The following is a 9,411-nucleotide window of genomic DNA, read 5'->3' as shown; positions in this document are numbered from 1 at the left end:
GGGAACGTGCTGCCCAGCTGCTGGAAACACCAGCAGCCCCAGCCCCCACTGTCGGCACCCTCCAGGGATTGCCTCAGCCACAGAGACCCCCTTTCCAGGGCAACCCCTAAATGAGGACTGACCACAGAGAGGCCCAATGCAGAGCAACTGCAGCTGTTTCCTGGGGCTGGGGGAGGGCTTCACCTGAGCCTGTCCCACCTGCATGGCAGCTGGTCTTCCCTCTCTGCCCAATGCCAGTTCTCCCCTCTCCTTCCCATGGGGGTTCAATCCCACATAAATACACTGCACACTAAACTCTGTCTCAGAGTTGGCTTCCTGAAATATCCAACCTGTTACAGAGATGGTCCTGACCCAAAAAAATCCCGAATCTATTGATTAAAGCACCCTGTAAATTCTAGCATTACTGCCATTACCCATTGCTGAGCCAGGCAAAATAAACTACGGTGCATGTGTACCATGATATGTTATGCAGCCATTAAAAGAAATGTGGTTTCTCCAGGCCAGCGTGGCTCAGTGGTTGAGCGTCCACCTGTGAACCAGGAGGTCATAGTTCGATTCCCGGTCAGGGCATATGCTTGGGTTGCCGGCTGGATCCCTAGTGTGGGACGTGCAGGAGGCAGCCAATCAATGATTCTCTCTCAACATTGATGTTTCTATATCTCTCTTCCTCTCCCTTCCTCTCTGAAATCAATAAAGATACATTTTTTTAAAAGGTGGTTTCTTTTGTTCAAATATTGTTGGTGTTGTGTATACACACAGTGGGTCTAGACTAGAGGAAGGTGGGACGGGAGGGGACAGGTGGGAGGATTGGACGTTATCGGATAATTACTTGAGCACTCTCTCTGTGCCTAAATTTCTCCCAATCTGTTGGTTCCCAGATCTCTTGCCCCTCAGTCTTTGGACTGCCTCAGTGTGAGCATTACTTGGGCAATGACTATCCCCATAAACATAGCATTTGCAAGTTACAAAAGCCAAACTAGATGTGACCCTAGACAGCTCCTTTTGAACCCACATGACTGTGAGCAGCCAGAACAACAGATAGGCCTTTTAATGCACCAAAAGCAGAATAAAGGATCAATTCACACTAATGAAAAAAAATCAAACCAACATAAAAACAAAAGCCCTGAGAGTGCGCTTGAGGGAAGCCCGGGGAGGGTCCAGAGGAGTGAGGTGCTGAGCCCTGAGCTGTCCTCGGTCAGAGTCATACATTCCAAAGCAGCAGACGTCTACTGACAGGAGACTTCCTGTTACTTCCCACCTGGAGGCAGGCTCAGCCCATGTGAGATGCCTCCTCCCAATCACAGACCATCCTTCCCTGGTCCTGAAGGTTCAAAGAATTGCTGTGGGGCTTTAAAGCGCCTCCGGCCAGCTGGGCTTGCAGACGGGCCGCACAGCACCGGGAGGAAGAGGCAGCGAGGGCACCGGCACCGTGAGTAACATAACTTGCCTCTGCAGGGAAGGCAGCTGGGCTCTCAGTGTCCGGGCTGCTCTCTCAGGAGGGCAGCCAGCAGTCTGGAAGGGGAGGAGAGGAGTTAATTTCCTGTCCCCCCTCCCACCCCACCCTTTTTTTTTGTAATTTAGAACATTGTGACTGTTCTGTTCCCTTTACTTTCAACTGTACAAATTACTTTCTGGAACCCTTTGGTATTGCCCAGTGCTCAGAACTAAGATTAAACTTCTGGGGCTGTTCTCCCTCCACCCTGATTTCAACCTCAGATTTCCTCACAGAAAGACCAAGGAAAATCCTAGAACCCTGGGAGAACCGGCATGTCCTGACTAAAGCTCAGACAGACACCTTAGTGGACCCCCAGTTTCCTCAGGGAGTCAGAAGAGTAAAAGAAAATGTCAGGAAACTGCTCATGTTCTGAATAATCAGTCCTTAGCCTAGCAGAGACCAAGTTTTCTGGTCTCCTTGTCAGAAATCATTTGGTTCCGCCAACTTGGAACGGGGTTTATGAAATAATTTACTTGGGTTTCTTCTCTGCAAACAATTCTGTTTAATAAATGTGTCCGTAAAGAAGTCAACAAATATGCTTTATCTATGCAATGTCATTTTTATTCTTCAATAATTAGCTGGTCTACGAGAATCTACAGGCCTAAATATACAGGGTGGGGCAAAAGTGGGCTCACAGTTGTTGTATGGAAAATAATAGAATAATGAATAAATACTAATACAAGAATAAACTCTTGTGTTGTGTGTACTCACAACTATGAACCCACTTTTGTCGCACCACTGAGCACTTGAGAGGTGGCTAGCACAACTAAAGGCCTGAATTCTTATTTCTTGAAATCCTTTGAATTTTAATAGCTACTGTTGCTGCTAGGTACCATTTTGGTCAGAGCAGGTTTAGAGTTTTAAAGAAGAAAAAGGAAGGGTGCTGTGGCCCTGGAACAAGCTCCTCTTTTCATCATTCCCAGGGACTCATCCCACCCTAAATGGAAATAGACCAGCAATTGAGAGAAAACCTCCACACCCGTTTTTATTCTCACCTCTAAGTCATACCACTGTCTCCTCTCGTCCGGGTTTCAGACTCCGGGCTAAGGCAACAGCGCATTGTGTTTCTCGCTTCTTCCTTTCCTACCTCTCCTTTTGTTTTCTTTTGTTAATCCAAATTTCTCTCGCATGAAATAGAGTTTGAGGTTTGAGGTGTGGTCGGTATTCTTTGGTCCAATAAACTTAGGTGAGGACAAGAGGTAATGAGTTTGAAAAAAAAATGATCTCACTCTTGGTGGGCGAGTCTCACTCATTCTTTGAAAATTGATTTGTGTAGTGAGTAATCAATGGTTTTTAGACCTGTTCGATGTGTCTGGAAACATCAACGCTACAGATATGAATAATATAACAACTGAATGAAGTCACAAGAAAAAAATAAATAAATAAAACTGCAGCCCATGGAAAAAAACCTCTACTCTTCAGAGCAAAAGAACTCCCCGGATGTTGAGTAATTCAAATAGAGCATCTTGGTACCAGGCCACCGGGCAGTTTCCTATAGGGTTGGGCTCACCAGGAACTGTTCCGTGTGTGGAAAACATTTTGAGGTGAGCTGCGTACTTTCACTAGGGGACAATGTCATTTCTGAAGTGGACAGCTGCTACTATGCCCTCTGTCCTCTACCGGTTCCACCTTTAAAAATTCACCCCATCCCTGCTGGCCCGGTGTGGCTCAGGAGTTGAGTGTTGAACCATGAACCAGGAGGTCACAGTTCGATTCCTGGATGGGGCACATGCTCGGGTTGTGGACTCAGTCCCCAGTTCCGGGAGTACAGAGAGCAGCCAATCAGTGATTCTCTCTCATTATCTCTCTCTCTCTCTCTCTCTCTCTCTCTCTCTCTCTCTCTCTCTCTCTCCCCCGCTCCTCCTCCTTCTCCCTTCCTCTCTGAAATTAATAAAAATATATTTTAAAAAATAATTAAAAAGATAAAAATTCACACCACCCCATCTGCATCCTTTCTAGCTCTGCCAGGTTAAAAAAGAAAAGAAAATCAAATACATATGTGGGAAGTGCTGCTTTAAAATAACAGGCAAGTTTCAGAAAGCCCATGTGTGAAACAACTCATATGTACTGGGGGCTAAAGGGAAGGAAGACACATCATATTACCAGGAGTCAGTCTCTTTCCACAAAGATAGCCCCACGCTCCAAGTCATGAGTTACGAGGTGTGTCTTTTTAGGTCCTACCCTCTCCTTGGGTCTCTTCCGTCTCATGGCATCTTCTCTCTCCCTTTGGAAACATGAGGAAGGGATCTGATAACAACATTCACAAGAAGGCACTGGCATTGATGACTTGTGAGACTGAGTGTGCCCCTGTTATGTGTCCTGTTTGCATTCTAATCAGGAGCAGCAAAGGAGTGATTCTGTAATTGTGGGATTTCAGAAATTAGGGTGAAGAGTGAGGATTCTTTGAAAGGAGGGCAAGGGTGGAAAGCTCTCTCCAGCTTTGTAATGTGACGCCCCTTGTGGCTTAACTTGTTTGTAAGGGAAAAGGGCAAGCTCAAGGGCAGGGCATTGGGAGTATCTCTTAATTTTAAAGAAAGATAAAAATAAGTTATCTATCCATACTTATAAAGGGGGAATCATTAGCAACAAATCCAGTATAAGCCTGGCTTTAGAGACTCTGCAATGACGCTTCTGTGCTCTTGAGCAAGTCACCGCCCCTCTCGGTACCTTAGTTTCCTCGTCTGCACAATAGGGAGGCTGACTACCAAGCCTCTAAATTTGCAGTCAGAGCCAATATTCTTTCATGATATGAATGGGCATGTGGCCAGTCAATGCCCGAGGACAAATGACACTTCAATTTCTTCTTAATCATGTGCCTTCTGAATAAGACAAAAGCTACCAAGAGTTAGTCATTGGTTTCCAGGTGAGTCACTCATCAATTAATTTGAAAGGTTATAATTTTGTTTCTTTAGTGCAATTATTTGTCAAATTGACTTTTTTGTGTACGGTAATTTATTCCTTTGTGGGTTCAGAATAACTGATTAAACAAATTTTGGTAAAGAAAAGAGTTAACAAAGTATCAGGTTAGATTGCCGTGGCGGAGACTAGCAGGGGAGAAAAGCCACACTCACATATTCGCCAAACAGGACATGTCTGGAGAGCTGTTAGAGGCTGCAAAGAGAGGAAGGTGGGGAAGAAAGGATAGCTTAGGACAAGGGCACTTGGGGAAAGAAGAGGTTTTTCAACTGAGCTTCAGACAATGGCAAAGCGTTCCATAGGCAGAAATTAGACAAGGGATCATCCCAAAGGGAGAGACGACCTAAACACAACCTGGACGCAGGATCAGGGCGCTCAGGACAGCAGCAGACAAGCAGCAGGCCCTTTGAAGTCTGGCTGGTATGGTCTTGAATACAAGCTAAGGAGCATGAGCTTTATCGCTTAGGTTGGCCAAGCTCTCTCCCAGGAGAATGAAATGGTTGGGTCTGGATAAATAAAGTAGATGCGGGCAAAGGGAAGGCATTGTTATAACTCCAAGAATTGAAAAGTCAAGACGTTTTCTAATTCAGGAGAAATCTGGATTTGAAGAGATTGGTCCGCAAGGGAGAATGGGTTGGTAAGAGGAGCCATCTGGCGACAGGAAGTAAGAGAGGTCCTGTGGCAGAGCTGTGGGTACAATGGGAGCTCTCCAGGGCTCTCCTTTGAATGAAGGGGCTAGGGAGCCTTTCTGGGTGTTTAAGCAGGGAGTGATATGAAATCAGAGCTGTGTTTTAGGACAGTGGCTCTCAAGACTGATTGTCTGGTACTTAGAGGGCAGGTTCGATTTTTTTTGAACACCACAAAGTGTTGATAAATTAAATTAAAAATAATTAAGTACATCAATTTGGCCTAAATTCATACTTATAAACTAGATGCTAGCTAGACAAGTGGTAACAAGCACCCAGATTTAAGAAAAATTTGTGAGAGAAAAATGCTTAAAATGACAAATGTTGATCATTAATTTTTCTCCAAATTATGAAATGACTGCAATTATTTGGTTTTGGCTCAAAACATATTGGCCCAGTAGGTGCAACATCTGTGCTCTGTAGGGTCATTTGAGAACCTCCGCTTCGGAAGCTCACCCTGGACGCACTGTGTGGAATGGAAACAGAAACTGTTGAATTCATCGGAGCCAGAGGATTCATAGGAGCTGTCAGTAGGAATTGGAAGGAAAGGGTAAAACTGTCTCAGGAAACATCAGAGGATGATCAAGTTTGCTTCTATCAAAAATAGAAGTCAACCCAAATTGGGGGGCGGGGGGGGGGGGGGGCATGTATTATTCAGGGTTCTTCACAGAAACAGAACAAATAGGATATGTATGTATCCCATTCTGTTTCTATGAAGAACTGAGAAAGAGACAGACAGAGACAGACAGAGAGATTTATTTTAAGGAATTGGCTCATGTGATTATGGGGCTGGCAAGTCAGAAATCTGCATCCCAGCAGACTGAAAAGTTAGATAAGAAGTTAATGTTGCCGCCTTGAGTCTGAAATCTGCAGACTGGAAACTCACACAGGGATTCTATGCTGCCATCTGGAGGAAGAATTGCCTCTTCTGCAGGAAACCTCAGTCTCTGCTTTTAAGCCCTGACTGATGGGCTGAGGCTCAACATGTAATGGAGGAGAATCTGCTTTACTCAAAGTCTGACTTAAATGTTAACCCTATCTTAAAAAATATCTTTACACAGATACCTAGACTGGTATGTGACCAAACAACTAGTTAAGTTGACAAATAAAATTGACCCTGACATAGTGTTCATTTCGGTACTTCCTTGTCAGGCAGGCAGAGACAAAACTCAAGAAATCATTAACCTCTTAAGGCACTATGACTACAGGCCCAGAGGACACCAGCTTATGTTCTATATGTACCCCACTTGTCCATCCCTTCTGTCCTCTCTCCTTCTCCGAGAAGGTCAACAAATTCAGAATTTTTTAATAGTCACTGGTGTGAAACTTTATCAGAGTTTTTCTCTCTTTTTTTTTTAACCTATATAAGTTCATTAGTCTGGCCCAGGCACAAAAATATGATAGCTGTCAAAGAACTCTAAGAGGTTAGACAGACCTGATTGTTTTCTTTCCTAGAAATCATGTTGCCTTTCCTCTGAGGATATCAGCGCTACAGCCCTTCCTGGAGGCCTTTCCAGCCTCTCTGCTATGGGCGTAAATTCACTTGCCCCACTTCTCCAGGATCCTTTCCTAGGAACTTTCCCCTTGATGGGGGTCTTTGACGCAGAGACTATGTAATATCAATTTACACATTTCAACCAGGGTTTTCCAACTTCACTCTTGAGTGTCTTCTAAATTCTTGGGTAACTTCCCTCTGAGCTCAGTAACTTCCCTTCACATTTCTTTTCAGTTGATTCTAGAATAGTGGTTTCCAGGCACTCTGGGGCTAGCCATGTGGTTAGGAAGTTTAGGGCTGATTAGGGGAAGCTCTGTGAGACTCCCTACTCTTGTTTCAGCCAGATTTTTACCTATTTGTATATATTAGAGTTACATATTGAAATCATATTCCTTTTGAAAATATGGCTCTGTCTTAAAACAAAATTAAACCACTAGTTTTCGGTGCCTTCACCATGCAATAGTTTATTAGCTCTGGTCTGTCTGCTTCAAGTAACTGAGGCAAAAGTAAAGAAAGTTAATATTGCACGGGTAATATTGTGTTAGAATTTTACATATAGTCTCATTTAATTTTCACGGTAACCCTTCTAGTTAAGTATTACAATGTCCATTTAGAAAAAAAGTTCAACAAATTGAGTAACTACCTGAGGTCACAAAACGGTTAAGGGGTGGAGTTAAGATTCAAACTCTGGTCTGCCCAAAAGCCCATGTCCTTCCCACCTCACCATACTCTAGCCAGCTCGGCAATAAAGGTCTAGGTGAAGTTTGCATGCATATATTCATTCACCCATTCAAATACACATTTTAAAAATGTACTTTATCTGGCCTTTAATTTAGCAAAAGAATTTACTGAGTGCCTACTATATTGCAAGCACTGTGCCACCTTGGACCTAGAACGGCAAATAAAACAGGGTCCGGGCGCCTTCTCCTGCTTTGGAGACTCTTGCAGTGAAACGCAGGACAAGCCCTTCCTAGGTTGATACCAGGAGGAAGGAAGGGACAAGGGCAGCAGAACAGGGTCCTCCCTGAGGAGTGTCTGCGTCAGGGAGAAAACAGCCCCGGTCCAGAGGAGACAGAACCTCAAAGCTCACCTCTGCATCAGCTGGCCAAAGCCAGAGGGATGAGGCCGGATGGCGGGTGTTACCCGCTCAGGAATGCTGATGGAATGCACAGAGGGCCTCTCCCATATGGACAGGATGTGCTGCCTGGTACCTGACTCTGGCCACAACCCACGCACAACTGGGAAGCTTTTTTTTTCTCTCCCAAAGAGACTTTTCCCCCCATGAACCCTGTGAACCCTCCCATGGAAAATAAAAAGAGGGGCACACCTGGGGAAGGCCTCCAGGCCCCTAGAGCAGAGCAGCACAGGGCAGGGGGAGAGGGAAGGAGGAAGGCGCTGCATCACCTCAACCTCGGAGCCCTTGGTGGGGGGCCATTTATGCAGAACCTCCCTCCTAGGCCCCAGGGGTCACTGGTGCATAAAGCAAAAGCATAAACTAATACCCTGCCCTTCTTAAATATCCCCTGGTTATTATTCATAATTTCTTATGTTGGTAAACAATTTTAGTGTTGGCAACCCCTTCTGCATCTTTCATCCTAATGGTCACAATCCCCTCAAGTACGTGTGTTTCACCCATTTGATAAATGCAGAGGTAGTCCCTGAGGGCATTGCCCAGGGTCACACAGGAAGGACGGGCCAGGCTGGGGTCTAGATCCAGGTTGCTCACTATGCGACCACGGCCGTGAGCCTAGCACCACAGCCGTGAGCCAACCACCGGAAGTCTAGACCCGACTCCCCAACCGCCCTCCCTCTTGATATCTGTGGCCGTTTGGGGGGTCGGGGGGACAAATGTTTTATGTTCCTTAGACACCAACCACATCTAAACAAGGTGGCCAAGGAGAGGCCATGACACGTGGACTCTCACATTGACCTCTACATTTGTACCTTTTACATCCAAGGATTTCAGTCCCCGGGGGGCGAGGGTTATATACATCTAGACAGGTTTCCTGGGAAAACAAACATGTGGGTTTGGGGGAAATGTGCAAACATTAGTGCAGCGTCAGGGGCTGAGGAGACAAGACCCTGGGGAAGCGATTGAAGAGAGGCCTGGTTGGTGGCTCTGCCCTTTGCAGAGGCTGTGTCGCCTGAGCAGGGAAATGTGTCTGCTCTCTCTCTTCCAAGAAGTGACCAGGTGTTTCTTTTTCTACTGAAAGTACTAGCTATGGGACAGGACTTTATAAGCTGCAACATGTTAAGGAAATGATCCGGAGCCGGCAGACCTGGGTTTGAATCACAGCTTTTGCATTTTCTAGCAATGTGGCTGAGCAAAGGGATCTCTTCAAAGGGACCTCCTTTTCTTCATCCGCAAAATGACAACAAGGCAGGTTCTCCCCTAGACCTTCCAGGAGTAGGGCAGGTCTGCTCACATGTCGATTTTGACCCAGCAAGACTCATTTCACACTTCTGACTCCAGGACCGTAAGAGAATATATTTGTGTGGGTTGGTTGTTTTTTCTTTCTTCTCTCTCTCTCTCTCTCTCTCTCTCTCTCTCTCTCTCTCTCTCTCTCTCTTTCTCTCTCTCTTCCTCTCTTTTTTCTTTTAATTAAACTTATTGGGGTGACATTGGTTAATAAGATCATATAGTTTCAAGTGTACATTTCTATGATACATGATCTATATATTGATTGCATTGTGTGCCTACCACCCAAAGTCAAATCCTCTTCCTTCACCATATTTTTGGTCCCCTTTACTACCTCCCGCCCTTCCCTCTGGTAACCACCATACCATTGTTGTGTCTATGAGTTTCAGTTTTATATCCC

General features: G+C 45.3%; 1 protein-coding gene across 1 annotated transcript in view; it reads left to right on the top strand.

The window, feature by feature from the left end:
* Positions 1–1,383: 1,383 nt before the first annotated feature.
* The window catches only part of UPK1B (uroplakin 1B), a 30,764-nt gene continuing 22,736 nt past the window's right edge, over positions 1,384–9,411 (top strand). Inside the window, exon 1 of the mRNA XM_081088180.1 lies at positions 1,384–1,429. The gene's annotated coding sequence lies outside the window, so the exon portion shown is untranslated. The remainder of the gene's footprint in view (positions 1,430–9,411) is intronic.

This window comes from Myotis nattereri (assembly GCF_964212035.1).
Source record: "Myotis nattereri genome assembly, chromosome: 3".
Lineage (NCBI taxonomy): Eukaryota > Metazoa > Chordata > Mammalia > Chiroptera > Vespertilionidae > Myotis > Myotis nattereri.
Note: the sequence above shows the minus strand (reverse complement) of the source record. Positions and strands in the feature narration are given on the sequence as shown.